This window comes from Phyllobates terribilis, unplaced genomic scaffold (assembly GCF_046119375.1).
Source record: "Phyllobates terribilis strain yellow unplaced genomic scaffold, ASM4611937v1 Scaffold_381__1_contigs__length_1843176, whole genome shotgun sequence".
In the NCBI taxonomy this organism is placed as follows: Eukaryota; Metazoa; Chordata; class Amphibia; order Anura; family Dendrobatidae; genus Phyllobates; species Phyllobates terribilis.
In genome coordinates, this window is record NW_027363141.1 from 367,395 (window position 1) to 384,562 (window position 17,168).

Sequence of the window (17,168 nt, forward strand, 5' to 3'; positions counted from 1 at the left end):
TGAGCTCCTGGACTCCCGTTAAGAAGACATGTTGTCAACCTCTAGATCCCTTACATGCCTGCACTTTTCGGCTTGCTGCTGCTGCAATCCACGCGTTTTAGATCTGCATAACTCCACCTCTTTAAACACAGCACCTTCACCCCCTGCTGTTCCCACCCGCCTCAACACCGTTGGAAGGGAGGAGAACCAATTAAGGCGGGGGGTGGGGTGGAACGAGCAGCTGTCTACCCTTAGCAGGAGGGCTCCTGATTACATACCTCTCCTGCTGCTGCTGCTGCTGGCTGTCCAGCAGCAGACTGAAGGTGGCTGCTGCTGTGCACAGGTATATAAAGGCTCAGAGCCTATTATGACACGCGCAGCCAGCGTTCCATTGCCACATTCCATCTACTGCAGGCAGGATACCTGGCTGGCTGAATGTCGCTGAGAAGCTCACAGAGACCGCCATAAGCAACAGTTTAACAGAATGCCACAGACTAATCAACCAAACTTTTTGGGTTGGGTTCTCTTTTATAGTCTGCAGGCATTAAATGAAAGAAGTCAGTGTTCCAGCAGAAGGAGACAACGTTTCAGAAAAGGCATTGTAGCAAACCAAAAAAGAAATTTTAAGCGCAGCAGAGTAACCAGCGCACATACCTGTTAGCTCAGGTGAGTTTAAAAGGCTGCTGTTGATAACAAGGGCATTTGCTAAATAGATGGTGTGTGTGCAACAATATACTGAAAGGTCAATTATATTGTGCAGCTTATCTCACCACCTGTAGTTATTTAGGTGAAAGCTCCAAAATGCTTGCCTAATATGTCTGTTTATCCAAAAGGAAGTAAAAAGGGAGAGCTAGAAAGATAGCATTGCATCACATTACATGGCAATGCAATGCACAGTTGCTGAAGTTGAACCAAAATGAGCTTGTAATCTGGCTTCTGCAACTTTGAACATGAAAAATCCAATGAGGAGAAGAAAAGCAAAGCCAAAGAGTCCATCCCAAAATCCGACAAACAAGCAAAATGAACAAAAAACATTGAATTCAATTCTTTCTGATTTTAGAAACTGCATTAAAGAAGGGGTGCACCGGTCCTGGAGATACTGCAATACCAGGTCAATGCGTGGAGTGGACAGAGCAAGCTCTTTTTCCATCTCCCTGTTCTAAAAATCCATTTAATATATGGTCCCCAGATAGGGGACGTATCAGATATTAAACTGATAAGAACAGATACTACACTTGATCTTAGCCAAAAGGCCGAGAAGCGATAACCAGAATTGGTTTCAAACTAAGGAGCCACCCAAGGATCCTGAAAAGTCCATTTGTGGAGATGAGCTCCTGGACTCCCGTTAAGAAGACATGTTGTCAACCTCTAGATCCCTTACATGCCTGCACTTTTCGGCTTGCTGCTGCTGCAATCCACGCGTTTTAGATCTGCATAACTCCACCTCTTTAAACACAGCACCTTCACCCCCTGCTGTTCCCACCCGCCTCAACACCGTTGGAAGGGAGGAGAACCAATTAAGGCAGGGGGTGGGGTGGAACGAGCAGCTGTCTACCCTTAGCAGGAGGGCTCCTGATTACATACCTCTCCTGCTGCTGCTGCTGCTGGCTGTCCAGCAGCAGACTGAAGGTGGCTGCTGCTGTGCACAGGTATATAAAGGCTCAGAGCCTATTATGACACGCGCAGCCAGCGTTCCATTGCCACATTCCATCTACTGCAGGCAGGATACCTGGCTGGCTGAATGTCGCTGAGAAGCTCACAGAGACCGCCATAAGCAACAGTTTAACAGAATGCCACAGACTAATCAACCAAACTTTTTGGGTTGGGTTCTCTTTTATAGTCTGCAGGCATTAAATGAAAGAAGTCAGTGTTCCAGCAGAAGGAGACAACGTTTCAGAAAAGGCATTGTAGCAAACCAGAAAAGAAATTTTAAGCGCAGCAGAGTAACCAGCGCACATACCTGTTAGCTCAGGTGAGTTTAAAAGGCTGCTGTTGATAACAAGGGCATTTGCTAAATAGATGGTGTGTGTGCAACAATATACTGAAAGGTCAATTATATTGTGCAGCTTATCTCACCACCTGTAGTTATTTAGGTGAAAGCTCCAAAATGCTTGCCTAATATGTCTGTTTATCCAAAAGGAAGTAAAAAGGGAGAGCTAGAAAGATAGCATTGCATCACATTACATGGCAATGCAATGCACAGTTGCTGAAGTTGAACCAAAATGAGCTTGTAATCTGGCTTCTGCAACTTTGAACATGAAAAATCCAATGAGGAGAAGAAAAGCAAAGCCAAAGAGTCCATCCCAAAATCCGACAAACAAGCAAAATGAACAAAAAACATTGAATTCAATTCTTTCTGATTTTAGAAACTGCATTAAAGAAGGGGTGCACCGGTCCTGGAGATACTGCAATACCAGGTCAATGCGTGGAGTGGACAGAGCAAGCTCTTTTTCCATCTCCCTGTTCTAAAAATCCATTTAATATATGGTCCCCAGATAGGGGACGTATCAGATATTAAACTGATAAGAACAGATACTACACTTGATCTTAGCCAAAAGGCCGAGAAGCGATAACCAGAATTGGTTTCAAACTACGGAGCCACCCAAGGATCCTGAAAAGTCCATTTGTGGAGATGAGCTCCTGGACTCCCGTTAAGAAGACATGTTGTCAACCTCTAGATCCCTTACATGCCTGCACTTTTCGGCTTGCTGCTGCTGCAATCCACGCGTTTTAGATCTGCATAACTCCACCTCTTTAAACACAGCACCTTCACCCCCTGCTGTTCCCACCCGCCTCAACACCGTTGGAAGGGAGGAGAACCAATTAAGGCGGGGGGTGGGGTGGAACGAGCAGCTGTCTACCCTTAGCAGGAGGGCTCCTGATTACATACCTCTCCTGCTGCTGCTGCTGCTGGCTGTCCAGCAGCAGACTGAAGGTGGCTGCTGCTGTGCACAGGTATATAAAGGCTCAGAGCCTATTATGACACGCGCAGCCAGCGTTCCATTGCCACATTCCATCTACTGCAGGCAGGATACCTGGCTGGCTGAATGTCGCTGAGAAGCTCACAGAGACCGCCATAAGCAACAGTTTAACAGAATGCCACAGACTAATCAACCAAACTTTTTGGGTTGGGTTCTCTTTTATAGTCTGCAGGCATTAAATGAAAGAAGTCAGTGTTCCAGCAGAAGGAGACAACGTTTCAGAAAAGGCATTGTAGCAAACCAAAAAAGAAATTTTAAGCGCAGCAGAGTAACCAGCGCACATACCTGTTAGCTCAGGTGAGTTTAAAAGGCTGCTGTTGATAACAAGGGCATTTGCTAAATAGATGGTGTGTGTGCAACAATATACTGAAAGGTCAATTATATTGTGCAGCTTATCTCACCACCTGTAGTTATTTAGGTGAAAGCTCCAAAATGCTTGCCTAATATGTCTGTTTATCCAAAAGGAAGTAAAAAGGGAGAGCTAGAAAGATAGCATTGCATCACATTACATGGCAATGCAATGCACAGTTGCTGAAGTTGAACCAAAATGAGCTTGTAATCTGGCTTCTGCAACTTTGAACATGAAAAATCCAATGAGGAGAAGAAAAGCAAAGCCAAAGAGTCCATCCCAAAATCCGACAAACAAGCAAAATGAACAAAAAACATTGAATTCAATTCTTTCTGATTTTAGAAACTGCATTAAAGAAGGGGTGCACCGGTCCTGGAGATACTGCAATACCAGGTCAATGCGTGGAGTGGACAGAGCAAGCTCTTTTTCCATCTCCCTGTTCTAAAAATCCATTTAATATATGGTCCCCAGATAGGGGACGTATCAGATATTAAACTGATAAGAACAGATACTACACTTGATCTTAGCCAAAAGGCCGAGAAGCGATAACCAGAATTGGTTTCAAACTACGAAGCCACCCAAGGATCCTGAAAAGTCCATTTGTGGAGATGAGCTCCTGGACTCCCGTTAAGAAGACATGTTGTCAACCTCTAGATCCCTTACATGCCTGCACTTTTCGGCTTGCTGCTGCTGCAATCCACGCGTTTTAGATCTGCATAACTCCACCTCTTTAAACACAGCACCTTCACCCCCTGCTGTTCCCACCCGCCTCAACACCGTTGGAAGGGAGGAGAACCAATTAAGGCGGGGGGTGGGGTGGAACGAGCAGCTGTCTACCCTTAGCAGGAGGGCTCCTGATTACATACCTCTCCTGCTGCTGCTGCTGCTGGCTGTCCAGCAGCAGACTGAAGGTGGCTGCTGCTGTGCACAGGTATATAAAGGCTCAGAGCCTATTATGACACGCGCAGCCAGCGTTCCATTGCCACATTCCATCTACTGCAGGCAGGATACCTGGCTGGCTGAATGTCGCTGAGAAGCTCACAGAGACCGCCATAAGCAACAGTTTAACAGAATGCCACAGACTAATCAACCAAACTTTTTGGGTTGGGTTCTCTTTTATAGTCTGCAGGCATTAAATGAAAGAAGTCAGTGTTCCAGCAGAAGGAGACAACGTTTCAGAAAAGGCATTGTAGCAAACCAAAAAAGAAATTTTAAGCGCAGCAGAGTAACCAGCGCACATACCTGTTAGCTCAGGTGAGTTTAAAAGGCTGCTGTTGATAACAAGGGCATTTGCTAAATAGATGGTGTGTGTGCAACAATATACTGAAAGGTCAATTATATTGTGCAGCTTATCTCACCACCTGTAGTTATTTAGGTGAAAGCTCCAAAATGCTTGCCTAATATGTCTGTTTATCCAAAAGGAAGTAAAAAGGGAGAGCTAGAAAGATAGCATTGCATCACATTACATAGCAATGCAATGCACAGTTGCTGAAGTTGAACCAAAATGAGCTTGTAATCTGGCTTCTGCAACTTTGAACATGAAAAATCCAATGAGGAGAAGAAAAGCAAAGCCAAAGAGTCCATCCCAAAATCCGACAAACAAGCAAAATGAACAAAAAACATTGAATTCAATTCTTTCTGATTTTAGAAACTGCATTAAAGAAGGGGTGCACCGGTCCTGGAGATACTGCAATACCAGGTCAATGCGTGGAGTGGACAGAGCAAGCTCTTTTTCCATCTCCCTGTTCTAAAAATCCATTTAATATATGGTCCCCAGATAGGGGACGTATCAGATATTAAACTGATAAGAACAGATACTACACTTGATCTTAGCCAAAAGGCCGAGAAGCGATAACCAGAATTGGTTTCAAACTACGGAGCCACCCAAGGATCCTGAAAAGTCCATTTGTGGAGATGAGCTCCTGGACTCCCGTTAAGAAGACATGTTGTCAACCTCTAGATCCCTTACATGCCTGCACTTTTCGGCTTGCTGCTGCTGCAATCCACGCGTTTTAGATCTGCATAACTCCACCTCTTTAAACACAGCACCTTCACCCCCTGCTGTTCCCACCCGCCTCAACACCGTTGGAAGGGAGGAGAACCAATTAAGGCGGGGGGTGGGGTGGAACGAGCAGCTGTCTACCCTTAGCAGGAGGGCTCCTGATTACATACCTCTCCTGCTGCTGCTGCTGCTGGCTGTCCAGCAGCAGACTGAAGGTGGCTGCTGCTGTGCACAGGTATATAAAGGCTCAGAGCCTATTATGACACGCGCAGCCAGCGTTCCATTGCCACATTCCATCTACTGCAGGCAGGATACCTGGCTGGCTGAATGTCGCTGAGAAGCTCACAGAGACCGCCATAAGCAACAGTTTAACAGAATGCCACAGACTAATCAACCAAACTTTTTGGGTTGGGTTCTCTTTTATAGTCTGCAGGCATTAAATGAAAGAAGTCAGTGTTCCAGCAGAAGGAGACAACGTTTCAGAAAAGGCATTGTAGCAAACCAAAAAAGAAATTTTAAGCGCAGCAGAGTAACCAGCGCACATACCTGTTAGCTCAGGTGAGTTTAAAAGGCTGCTGTTGATAACAAGGGCATTTGCTAAATAGATGGTGTGTGTGCAACAATATACTGAAAGGTCAATTATATTGTGCAGCTTATCTCACCACCTGTAGTTATTTAGGTGAAAGCTCCAAAATCCTTGCCTAATATGTCTGTTTATCCAAAAGGAAGTAAAAAGGGAGAGCTAGAAAAATAGCATTGCATCACATTACATGGCAATGCAATGCACAGTTGCTGAAGTTGAACCAAAATGAGCTTGTAATCTGGCTTCTGCAACTTTGAACATGAAAAATCCAATGAGGAGAAGAAAAGCAAAGCCAAAGAGTCCATCCCAAAATCCGACAAACAAGCAAAATGAACAAAAAACATTGAATTCAATTCTTTCTGATTTTAGAAACTGCATTAAAGAAGGGGTGCACCGGTCCTGGAGATACTGCAATACCAGGTCAATGCGTGGAGTGGACAGAGCAAGCTCTTTTTCCATCTCCCTGTTCTAAAAATCCATTTAATATATGGTCCCCAGATAGGGGACGTATCAGATATTAAACTGATAAGAACAGATACTACACTTGATCTTAGCCAAAAGGCCGAGAAGCGATAACCAGAATTGGTTTCAAACTACGGAGCCACCCAAGGATCCTGAAAAGTCCATTTGTGGAGATGAGCTCCTGGACTCCCGTTAAGAAGACATGTTGTCAACCTCTAGATCCCTTACATGCCTGCACTTTTCGGCTTGCTGCTGCTGCAATCCACGCGTTTTAGATCTGCATAACTCCACCTCTTTAAACACAGCACCTTCACCCCCTGCTGTTCCCACCCGCCTCAACACCGTTGGAAGGGAGGAGAACCAATTAAGGCGGGGGGTGGGGTGGAACGAGCAGCTGTCTACCCTTAGCAGGAGGGCTCCTGATTACATACCTCTCCTGCTGCTGCTGCTGCTGGCTGTCCAGCAGCAGACTGAAGGTGGCTGCTGCTGTGCACAGGTATATAAAGGCTCAGAGCCTATTATGACACGCGCAGCCAGCGTTCCATTGCCACATTCCATCTACTGCAGGCAGGATACCTGGCTGGCTGAATGTCGCTGAGAAGCTCACAGAGACCGCCATAAGCAACAGTTTAACAGAATGCCACAGACTAATCAACCAAACTTTTTGGGTTGGGTTCTCTTTTATAGTCTGCAGGCATTAAATGAAAGAAGTCAGTGTTCCAGCAGAAGGAGACAACGTTTCAGAAAAGGCATTGTAGCAAACCAAAAAAGAAATTTTAAGCGCAGCAGAGTAACCAGCGCACATACCTGTTAGCTCAGGTGAGTTTAAAAGGCTGCTGTTGATAACAAGGGCATTTGCTAAATAGATGGTGTGTGTGCAACAATATACTGAAAGGTCAATTATATTGTGCAGCTTATCTCACCACCTGTAGTTATTTAGGTGAAAGCTCCAAAATGCTTGCCTAATATGTCTGTTTATCCAAAAGGAAGTAAAAAGGGAGAGCTAGAAAGATAGCATTGCATCACATTACATGGCAATGCAATGCACAGTTGCTGAAGTTGAACCAAAATGAGCTTGTAATCTGGCTTCTGCAACTTTGAACATGAAAAATCCAATGAGGAGAAGAAAAGCAAAGCCAAAGAGTCCATCCCAAAATCCGACAAACAAGCAAAATGAACAAAAAACATTGAATTCAATTCTTTCTGATTTTAGAAACTGCATTAAAGAAGGGGTGCACCGGTCCTGGAGATACTGCAATACCAGGTCAATGCGTGGAGTGGACAGAGCAAGCTCTTTTTCCATCTCCCTGTTCTAAAAATCCATTTAATATATGGTCCCCAGATAGGGGACGTATCAGATATTAAACTGATAAGAACAGATACTACACTTGATCTTAGCCAAAAGGCCGAGAAGCGATAACCAGAATTGGTTTCAAACTACGGAGCCACCCAAGGATCCTGAAAAGTCCATTTGTGGAGATGAGCTCCTGGACTCCCGTTAAGAAGACATGTTGTCAACCTCTAGATCCCTTACATGCCTGCACTTTTCGGCTTGCTGCTGCTGCAATCCACGCGTTTTAGATCTGCATAACTCCACCTCTTTAAACACAGCACCTTCACCCCCTGCTGTTCCCACCCGCCTCAACACCGTTGGAAGGGAGGAGAACCAATTAAGGCGGGGGGTGGGGTGGAACGAGCAGCTGTCTACCCTTAGCAGGAGGGCTCCTGATTACATACCTCTCCTGCTGCTGCTGCTGCTGGCTGTCCAGCAGCAGACTGAAGGTGGCTGCTGCTGTGCACAGGTATATAAAGGCTCAGAGCCTATTATGACACGCGCAGCCAGCGTTCCATTGCCACATTCCATCTACTGCAGGCAGGATACCTGGCTGGCTGAATGTCGCTGAGAAGCTCACAGAGACCGCCATAAGCAACAGTTTAACAGAATGCCACAGACTAATCAACCAAACTTTTTGGGTTGGGTTCTCTTTTATAGTCTGCAGGCATTAAATGAAAGAAGTCAGTGTTCCAGCAGAAGGAGACAACGTTTCAGAAAAGGCATTGTAGCAAACCAAAAAAGAAATTTTAAGCGCAGCAGAGTAACCAGCGCACATACCTGTTAGCTCAGGTGAGTTTAAAAGGCTGCTGTTGATAACAAGGGCATTTGCTAAATAGATGGTGTGTGTGCAACAATATACTGAAAGGTCAATTATATTGTGCAGCTTATCTCACCACCTGTAGTTATTTAGGTGAAAGCTCCAAAATGCTTGCCTAATATGTCTGTTTATCCAAAAGGAAGTAAAAAGGGAGAGCTAGAAAGATAGCATTGCATCACATTACATGGCAATGCAATGCACAGTTGCTGAAGTTGAACCAAAATGAGCTTGTAATCTGGCTTCTGCAACTTTGAACATGAAAAATCCAATGAGGAGAAGAAAAGCAAAGCCAAAGAGTCCATCCCAAAATCCGACAAACAAGCAAAATGAACAAAAAACATTGAATTCAATTCTTTCTGATTTTAGAAACTGCATTAAAGAAGGGGTGCACCGGTCCTGGAGATACTGCAATACCAGGTCAATGCGTGGAGTGGACAGAGCAAGCTCTTTTTCCATCTCCCTGTTCTAAAAATCCATTTAATATATGGTCCCCAGATAGGGGACGTATCAGATATTAAACTGATAAGAACAGATACTACACTTGATCTTAGCCAAAAGGCCGAGAAGCGATAACCAGAATTGGTTTCAAACTACGAAGCCACCCAAGGATCCTGAAAAGTCCATTTGTGGAGATGAGCTCCTGGACTCCCGTTAAGAAGACATGTTGTCAACCTCTAGATCCCTTACATGCCTGCACTTTTCGGCTTGCTGCTGCTGCAATCCACGCGTTTTAGATCTGCATAACTCCACCTCTTTAAACACAGCACCTTCACCCCCTGCTGTTCCCACCCGCCTCAACACCGTTGGAAGGGAGGAGAACCAATTAAGGCGGGGGGTGGGGTGGAACGAGCAGCTGTCTACCCTTAGCAGGAGGGCTCCTGATTACATACCTCTCCTGCTGCTGCTGCTGCTGGCTGTCCAGCAGCAGACTGAAGGTGGCTGCTGCTGTGCACAGGTATATAAAGGCTCAGAGCCTATTATGACACGCGCAGCCAGCGTTCCATTGCCACATTCCATCTACTGCAGGCAGGATACCTGGCTGGCTGAATGTCGCTGAGAAGCTCACAGAGACCGCCATAAGCAACAGTTTAACAGAATGCCACAGACTAATCAACCAAACTTTTTGGGTTGGGTTCTCTTTTATAGTCTGCAGGCATTAAATGAAAGAAGTCAGTGTTCCAGCAGAAGGAGACAACGTTTCAGAAAAGGCATTGTAGCAAACCAAAAAAGAAATTTTAAGCGCAGCAGAGTAACCAGCGCACATACCTGTTAGCTCAGGTGAGTTTAAAAGGCTGCTGTTGATAACAAGGGCATTTGCTAAATAGATGGTGTGTGTGCAACAATATACTGAAAGGTCAATTATATTGTGCAGCTTATCTCACCACCTGTAGTTATTTAGGTGAAAGCTCCAAAATGCTTGCCTAATATGTCTGTTTATCCAAAAGGAAGTAAAAAGGGAGAGCTAGAAAGATAGCATTGCATCACATTACATAGCAATGCAATGCACAGTTGCTGAAGTTGAACCAAAATGAGCTTGTAATCTGGCTTCTGCAACTTTGAACATGAAAAATCCAATGAGGAGAAGAAAAGCAAAGCCAAAGAGTCCATCCCAAAATCCGACAAACAAGCAAAATGAACAAAAAACATTGAATTCAATTCTTTCTGATTTTAGAAACTGCATTAAAGAAGGGGTGCACCGGTCCTGGAGATACTGCAATACCAGGTCAATGCGTGGAGTGGACAGAGCAAGCTCTTTTTCCATCTCCCTGTTCTAAAAATCCATTTAATATATGGTCCCCAGATAGGGGACGTATCAGATATTAAACTGATAAGAACAGATACTACACTTGATCTTAGCCAAAAGGCCGAGAAGCGATAACCAGAATTGGTTTCAAACTACGGAGCCACCCAAGGATCCTGAAAAGTCCATTTGTGGAGATGAGCTCCTGGACTCCCGTTAAGAAGACATGTTGTCAACCTCTAGATCCCTTACATGCCTGCACTTTTCGGCTTGCTGCTGCTGCAATCCACGCGTTTTAGATCTGCATAACTCCACCTCTTTAAACACAGCACCTTCACCCCCTGCTGTTCCCACCCGCCTCAACACCGTTGGAAGGGAGGAGAACCAATTAAGGCGGGGGGTGGGGTGGAACGAGCAGCTGTCTACCCTTAGCAGGAGGGCTCCTGATTACATACCTCTCCTGCTGCTGCTGCTGCTGGCTGTCCAGCAGCAGACTGAAGGTGGCTGCTGCTGTGCACAGGTATATAAAGGCTCAGAGCCTATTATGACACGCGCAGCCAGCGTTCCATTGCCACATTCCATCTACTGCAGGCAGGATACCTGGCTGGCTGAATGTCGCTGAGAAGCTCACAGAGACCGCCATAAGCAACAGTTTAACAGAATGCCACAGACTAATCAACCAAACTTTTTGGGTTGGGTTCTCTTTTATAGTCTGCAGGCATTAAATGAAAGAAGTCAGTGTTCCAGCAGAAGGAGACAACGTTTCAGAAAAGGCATTGTAGCAAACCAAAAAAGAAATTTTAAGCGCAGCAGAGTAACCAGCGCACATACCTGTTAGCTCAGGTGAGTTTAAAAGGCTGCTGTTGATAACAAGGGCATTTGCTAAATAGATGGTGTGTGTGCAACAATATACTGAAAGGTCAATTATATTGTGCAGCTTATCTCACCACCTGTAGTTATTTAGGTGAAAGCTCCAAAATGCTTGCCTAATATGTCTGTTTATCCAAAAGGAAGTAAAAAGGGAGAGCTAGAAAAATAGCATTGCATCACATTACATGGCAATGCAATGCACAGTTGCTGAAGTTGAACCAAAATGAGCTTGTAATCTGGCTTCTGCAACTTTGAACATGAAAAATCCAATGAGGAGAAGAAAAGCAAAGCCAAAGAGTCCATCCCAAAATCCGACAAACAAGCAAAATGAACAAAAAACATTGAATTCAATTCTTTCTGATTTTAGAAACTGCATTAAAGAAGGGGTGCACCGGTCCTGGAGATACTGCAATACCAGGTCAATGCGTGGAGTGGACAGAGCAAGCTCTTTTTCCATCTCCCTGTTCTAAAAATCCATTTAATATATGGTCCCCAGATAGGGGACGTATCAGATATTAAACTGATAAGAACAGATACTACACTTGATCTTAGCCAAAAGGCCGAGAAGCGATAACCAGAATTGGTTTCAAACTACGGAGCCACCCAAGGATCCTGAAAAGTCCATTTGTGGAGATGAGCTCCTGGACTCCCGTTAAGAAGACATGTTGTCAACCTCTAGATCCCTTACATGCCTGCACTTTTCGGCTTGCTGCTGCTGCAATCCACGCGTTTTAGATCTGCATAACTCCACCTCTTTAAACACAGCACCTTCACCCCCTGCTGTTCCCACCCGCCTCAACACCGTTGGAAGGGAGGAGAACCAATTAAGGCGGGGGGTGGGGTGGAACGAGCAGCTGTCTACCCTTAGCAGGAGGGCTCCTGATTACATACCTCTCCTGCTGCTGCTGCTGCTGGCTGTCCAGCAGCAGACTGAAGGTGGCTGCTGCTGTGCACAGGTATATAAAGGCTCAGAGCCTATTATGACACGCGCAGCCAGCGTTCCATTGCCACATTCCATCTACTGCAGGCAGGATACCTGGCTGGCTGAATGTCGCTGAGAAGCTCACAGAGACCGCCATAAGCAACAGTTTAACAGAATGCCACAGACTAATCAACCAAACTTTTTGGGTTGGGTTCTCTTTTATAGTCTGCAGGCATTAAATGAAAGAAGTCAGTGTTCCAGCAGAAGGAGACAACGTTTCAGAAAAGGCATTGTAGCAAACCAAAAAAGAAATTTTAAGCGCAGCAGAGTAACCAGCGCACATACCTGTTAGCTCAGGTGAGTTTAAAAGGCTGCTGTTGATAACAAGGGCATTTGCTAAATAGATGGTGTGTGTGCAACAATATACTGAAAGGTCAATTATATTGTGCAGCTTATCTCACCACCTGTAGTTATTTAGGTGAAAGCTCCAAAATGCTTGCCTAATATGTCTGTTTATCCAAAAGGAAGTAAAAAGGGAGAGCTAGAAAGATAGCATTGCATCACATTACATGGCAATGCAATGCACAGTTGCTGAAGTTGAACCAAAATGAGCTTGTAATCTGGCTTCTGCAACTTTGAACATGAAAAATCCAATGAGGAGAAGAAAAGCAAAGCCAAAAAGTCCATCCCAAAATCCGACAAACAAGCAAAATGAACAAAAAACATTGAATTCAATTCTTTCTGATTTTAGAAACTGCATTAAAGAAGGGGTGCACCGGTCCTGGAGATACTGCAATACCAGGTCAATGCGTGGAGTGGACAGAGCAAGCTCTTTTTCCATCTCCCTGTTCTAAAAATCCATTTAATATATGGTCCCCAGATAGGGGACGTATCAGATATTAAACTGATAAGAACAGATACTACACTTGATCTTAGCCAAAAGGCCGAGAAGCGATAACCAGAATTGGTTTCAAACTACGGAGCCACCCAAGGATCCTGAAAAGTCCATTTGTGGAGATGAGCTCCTGGACTCCCGTTAAGAAGACATGTTGTCAACCTCTAGATCCCTTACATGCCTGCACTTTTCGGCTTGCTGCTGCTGCAATCCACGCGTTTTAGATCTGCATAACTCCACCTCTTTAAACACAGCACCTTCACCCCCTGCTGTTCCCACCCGCCTCAACACCGTTGGAAGGGAGGAGAACCAATTAAGGCGGGGGGTGGGGTGGAACGAGCAGCTGTCTACCCTTAGCAGGAGGGCTCCTGATTACATACCTCTCCTGCTGCTGCTGCTGCTGGCTGTCCAGCAGCAGACTGAAGGTGGCTGCTGCTGTGCACAGGTATATAAAGGCTCAGAGCCTATTATGACACGCGCAGCCAGCGTTCCATTGCCACATTCCATCTACTGCAGGCAGGATACCTGGCTGGCTGAATGTCGCTGAGAAGCTCACAGAGACCGCCATAAGCAACAGTTTAACAGAATGCCACAGACTAATCAACCAAACTTTTTGGGTTGGGTTCTCTTTTATAGTCTGCAGGCATTAAATGAAAGAAGTCAGTGTTCCAGCAGAAGGAGACAACGTTTCAGAAAAGGCATTGTAGCAAACCAAAAAAGAAATTTTAAGCGCAGCAGAGTAACCAGCGCACATACCTGTTAGCTCAGGTGAGTTTAAAAGGCTGCTGTTGATAACAAGGGCATTTGCTAAATAGATGGTGTGTGTGCAACAATATACTGAAAGGTCAATTATATTGTGCAGCTTATCTCACCACCTGTAGTTATTTAGGTGAAAGCTCCAAAATGCTTGCCTAATATGTCTGTTTATCCAAAAGGAAGTAAAAAGGGAGAGCTAGAAAGATAGCATTGCATCACATTACATGGCAATGCAATGCACAGTTGCTGAAGTTGAACCAAAATGAGCTTGTAATCTGGCTTCTGCAACTTTGAACATGAAAAATCCAATGAGGAGAAGAAAAGCAAAGCCAAAGAGTCCATCCCAAAATCCGACAAACAAGCAAAATGAACAAAAAACATTGAATTCAATTCTTTCTGATTTTAGAAACTGCATTAAAGAAGGGGTGCACCGGTCCTGGAGATACTGCAATACCAGGTCAATGCGTGGAGTGGACAGAGCAAGCTCTTTTTCCATCTCCCTGTTCTAAAAATCCATTTAATATATGGTCCCCAGATAGGGGACGTATCAGATATTAAACTGATAAGAACAGATTTTTTTTTTTTTTTTTTTTTTTTTTTTTTTTTAAACCATTCAGGTTAGTTTTATAGCAAATCAGTAGGATATACCAAAACTGTTGCAAAAAAAACTTCTCATCATCATGGCCATATTTATTAAGCATAAAGTAACCTAATATTACAGAAAGAAGAACATCTTATTAATATAAACCAAAAGATCACTGAAATTTTACAATATGCCTCCACTTTTTAAATTTCCATATTCCCTCGGCATCTGTTCCACCACCGCTACTACTATCCATCTTGTAAATCAAAAATAGCCTAGAAAGAATAATCCTAATACATTCATTTACTGTAATTGATTTCCTTTTAAATACACAAAGATTCCTCACATCCCACAAACTTTCTAACACACAAGCCATAATTAACCACAAAACTCTCTCCTTTACACGTCCACTTGCACCAATACCAAACATAACCACACGCCAATCCACAAAAGTCACTCCTGCCAAACTCCTACACAACCCCCCTACACATTTCCACACGTCTTGCGCAAAATCACAATTCCACATCAGATGCATAACCGTCTCACAACCATTACATCCATCTCTTGGACAAACATCCGACCTAATCAAACCTCTCTTCTTTTGAACGTCTCTCACTGGAAGAATATTGTGAAACGCCATCCACACTACATCCTTCTGTTTGTTGGACATCCCATACATACCCAACTTTCTCCAAGCATCCGCAACCTCATTCCCTCTCAAACCAACAATATTAGACTCGACCTCATTTGCACACAATTTCCTATACACCCTCTTAGTCATTCTAAACTCATCCACCGGCACACTCAGCAAATCATACTTCTTGACAAACTTCTCAATCACCTCATACCACACCGGACACTTAAAAGACACAGGCACTCTCGCATCCCTCTTTCTCCAACCTAACCCATACAACATCCATCCTGCAGAATAACTTGCCATACATGCACCCTTATTACCTTTACCCAACAATACCACAATCGTCTTAATATAATGGAGCCCTAAAAAAACCTCAACATTAGGAAATCCCAAACCACCATGCTGGCAGGCCTTATAAAGGCTTTCCCTCTTCAGCTTCTCCATCTTGCTGCACCAGAAAAAGGAAAAAATCATTTTCTCAACTCTCTTCACTTTCCTAAAAGGGGATGGAAAAATTATGGCCACAAAAAGCAGAATGGGTAAGATCACTGCTTTGATAACTAGAACTTTGCCCCGCAAAGAAAGATCTCTCATTCTCCAAAAATTCAATTTTCGCTCAACACGCATACCACACTCGTCCCAACTCTCATTTCCTTTCAGATCATCATTGAAAAATACCCCTAAAACCTTAATTGCACTCTCCTCATACTTAACACCTTCCATACGAATACTGTCATCTCCAAAGCATTTGAAACTACACTTAGTCCAGTTAACTCTAAAACCTGATGCACCACAGAAAAAATCCAAAAGCAACCTCACCCTACTCATTGAAGCCATACTTTCACTCACCATCACAACATCATCCATGTAACCTAACACCTTCACATGCTTACCACCACTCCCAGGCACTAACAATCCTCTCATCATTTTCTCACGTCTCACTAAACACAGCAAAGGCTCAATCACACATACAAACAAGACAGGGGACATAGGGCACCCCTGTCTTACACCAGACCTAATCATCACTTTGTCAGACAACCATCCATTCACTAAAAACTCACTTGACACATAATCATATAAAGACTTAACTCCATTCAGAAAAACCCTAGGGAAACCCATCCTCTCCAATACTTTAAACAGAAACACATGCGAAACTCTATCAAAAGCCTTTTCGAAATCAATTGCTAACACCATACACTTCTGCTTTCTAGTCTTACAATCCCCAAGCATATCCCTTAACAATAACAAATTATCACTTATACTCCGACCAGGCACGGCACACACTTGGTCATCCTCCACAACCCTACCAATCACCTCACGCATACGATTTGCTAACAATTTACTGTAGACCTTATAATCAGCGTTAAGCAATGATATGGGTCTCCAGTTCTCCAAACGCTTTTTCTCACCCTTCTTAAACACAAGAACCACTATACCCTCTTTCATACTGTCACACAAAACACCATTCATCCACATATACCTACAAACCTCAGTCAAGTCCTTACCCAAAAACTCCCAAGCTTTCACATACAGCTCCACAGGCAACCCATCCTTCCCAGGCGTCTTATTCTTTTTAGCACTCATAACAACATTCCTCACCTCATCCAAAATAACATCCTCACACAAAGCATCACATTCATCCGAACCAAGTCTCTTCTCCATACCACTCAATACATGCGACACAAGTCCAGGATCAATCCATTTCTCATCGTACAACTTACTATAGAAGCCATTCACCTCATTCAACACATTCTTCCCAACCACACTAGATCCATCTTCACCTACCACTTCACTCAAATCCAACTTCCTTCCATTCATTTTTTTAAAAAAGTACCTGGTGCACTTTTCATTCTTTTCCAAATGCTCTAACTTGGTACGGTAAATAATCTCTTTACCTTTTTCATCCAGAAGACATTTTAACTCATTCTTAGCAACCTCAAGCTGATCAGACATATCCATTCCTTTCCTAACACACCCACGCAACCAATCAATCCGTCTACTTAAGTCATTAAATCTATTACGATATCTGGCAGCTTTTTTGTAGCCCCATTTTTTAAAGAAAGTTTTTAACTGTAATTTCACCCAATCCCACCATTCAAGCACACTACCAAAATCACGCTTACGCCACCTCCAACTTGCATACCTTTTCTCCAACTCACTCATCACCTCCTCATCCTCCAACAACCTCGTATTCAATTTCCAAACCCCACCCCCAAACACCATGTCCCCATTCGCACTAAAAACTCCACGCAAAC

The 17,168-nt window shown here is 44.0% G+C and overlaps 11 non-coding genes across 11 annotated transcripts; all 11 read right to left on the bottom strand.

Moving 5' to 3' along the window:
* Window positions 1–1,053: 1,053 nt before the first annotated feature.
* Window positions 1,054–1,244, bottom strand: LOC141223911 (U2 spliceosomal RNA). The gene has a single exon (XR_012291432.1). It is a non-coding gene; the product is annotated as a U2 spliceosomal RNA (small nuclear RNA).
* Window positions 1,245–2,359: 1,115 nt separating this feature from the next.
* Window positions 2,360–2,550, bottom strand: LOC141223923 (U2 spliceosomal RNA). The gene has a single exon (XR_012291443.1). It is a non-coding gene; the product is annotated as a U2 spliceosomal RNA (small nuclear RNA).
* Window positions 2,551–3,665: 1,115 nt separating this feature from the next.
* LOC141223934 (U2 spliceosomal RNA) lies at window positions 3,666–3,856 on the bottom strand. Its single transcript, XR_012291454.1, has one exon. It is a non-coding gene; the product is annotated as a U2 spliceosomal RNA (small nuclear RNA).
* A 1,115-nt stretch (window positions 3,857–4,971) lies between these two features.
* On the bottom strand, window positions 4,972–5,162 carry LOC141223945 (U2 spliceosomal RNA). Its single transcript, XR_012291465.1, has one exon. It is a non-coding gene; the product is annotated as a U2 spliceosomal RNA (small nuclear RNA).
* Window positions 5,163–6,277: 1,115 nt separating this feature from the next.
* Window positions 6,278–6,468, bottom strand: LOC141223956 (U2 spliceosomal RNA). The gene has a single exon (XR_012291476.1). It is a non-coding gene; the product is annotated as a U2 spliceosomal RNA (small nuclear RNA).
* A 1,115-nt stretch (window positions 6,469–7,583) lies between these two features.
* Window positions 7,584–7,774, bottom strand: LOC141223969 (U2 spliceosomal RNA). Its single transcript, XR_012291488.1, has one exon. It is a non-coding gene; the product is annotated as a U2 spliceosomal RNA (small nuclear RNA).
* A 1,115-nt stretch (window positions 7,775–8,889) lies between these two features.
* On the bottom strand, window positions 8,890–9,080 carry LOC141223980 (U2 spliceosomal RNA). The gene has a single exon (XR_012291499.1). It is a non-coding gene; the product is annotated as a U2 spliceosomal RNA (small nuclear RNA).
* A 1,115-nt stretch (window positions 9,081–10,195) lies between these two features.
* LOC141223991 (U2 spliceosomal RNA) lies at window positions 10,196–10,386 on the bottom strand. The gene has a single exon (XR_012291510.1). It is a non-coding gene; the product is annotated as a U2 spliceosomal RNA (small nuclear RNA).
* A 1,115-nt stretch (window positions 10,387–11,501) lies between these two features.
* Window positions 11,502–11,692, bottom strand: LOC141224002 (U2 spliceosomal RNA). Its single transcript, XR_012291521.1, has one exon. It is a non-coding gene; the product is annotated as a U2 spliceosomal RNA (small nuclear RNA).
* Window positions 11,693–12,807: 1,115 nt separating this feature from the next.
* Window positions 12,808–12,998, bottom strand: LOC141224014 (U2 spliceosomal RNA). The gene has a single exon (XR_012291532.1). It is a non-coding gene; the product is annotated as a U2 spliceosomal RNA (small nuclear RNA).
* A 1,115-nt stretch (window positions 12,999–14,113) lies between these two features.
* Window positions 14,114–14,306, bottom strand: LOC141224213 (U2 spliceosomal RNA). Its single transcript, XR_012291714.1, has one exon. It is a non-coding gene; the product is annotated as a U2 spliceosomal RNA (small nuclear RNA).
* Between the last annotated feature and the right edge of the window lie 2,862 nt (window positions 14,307–17,168).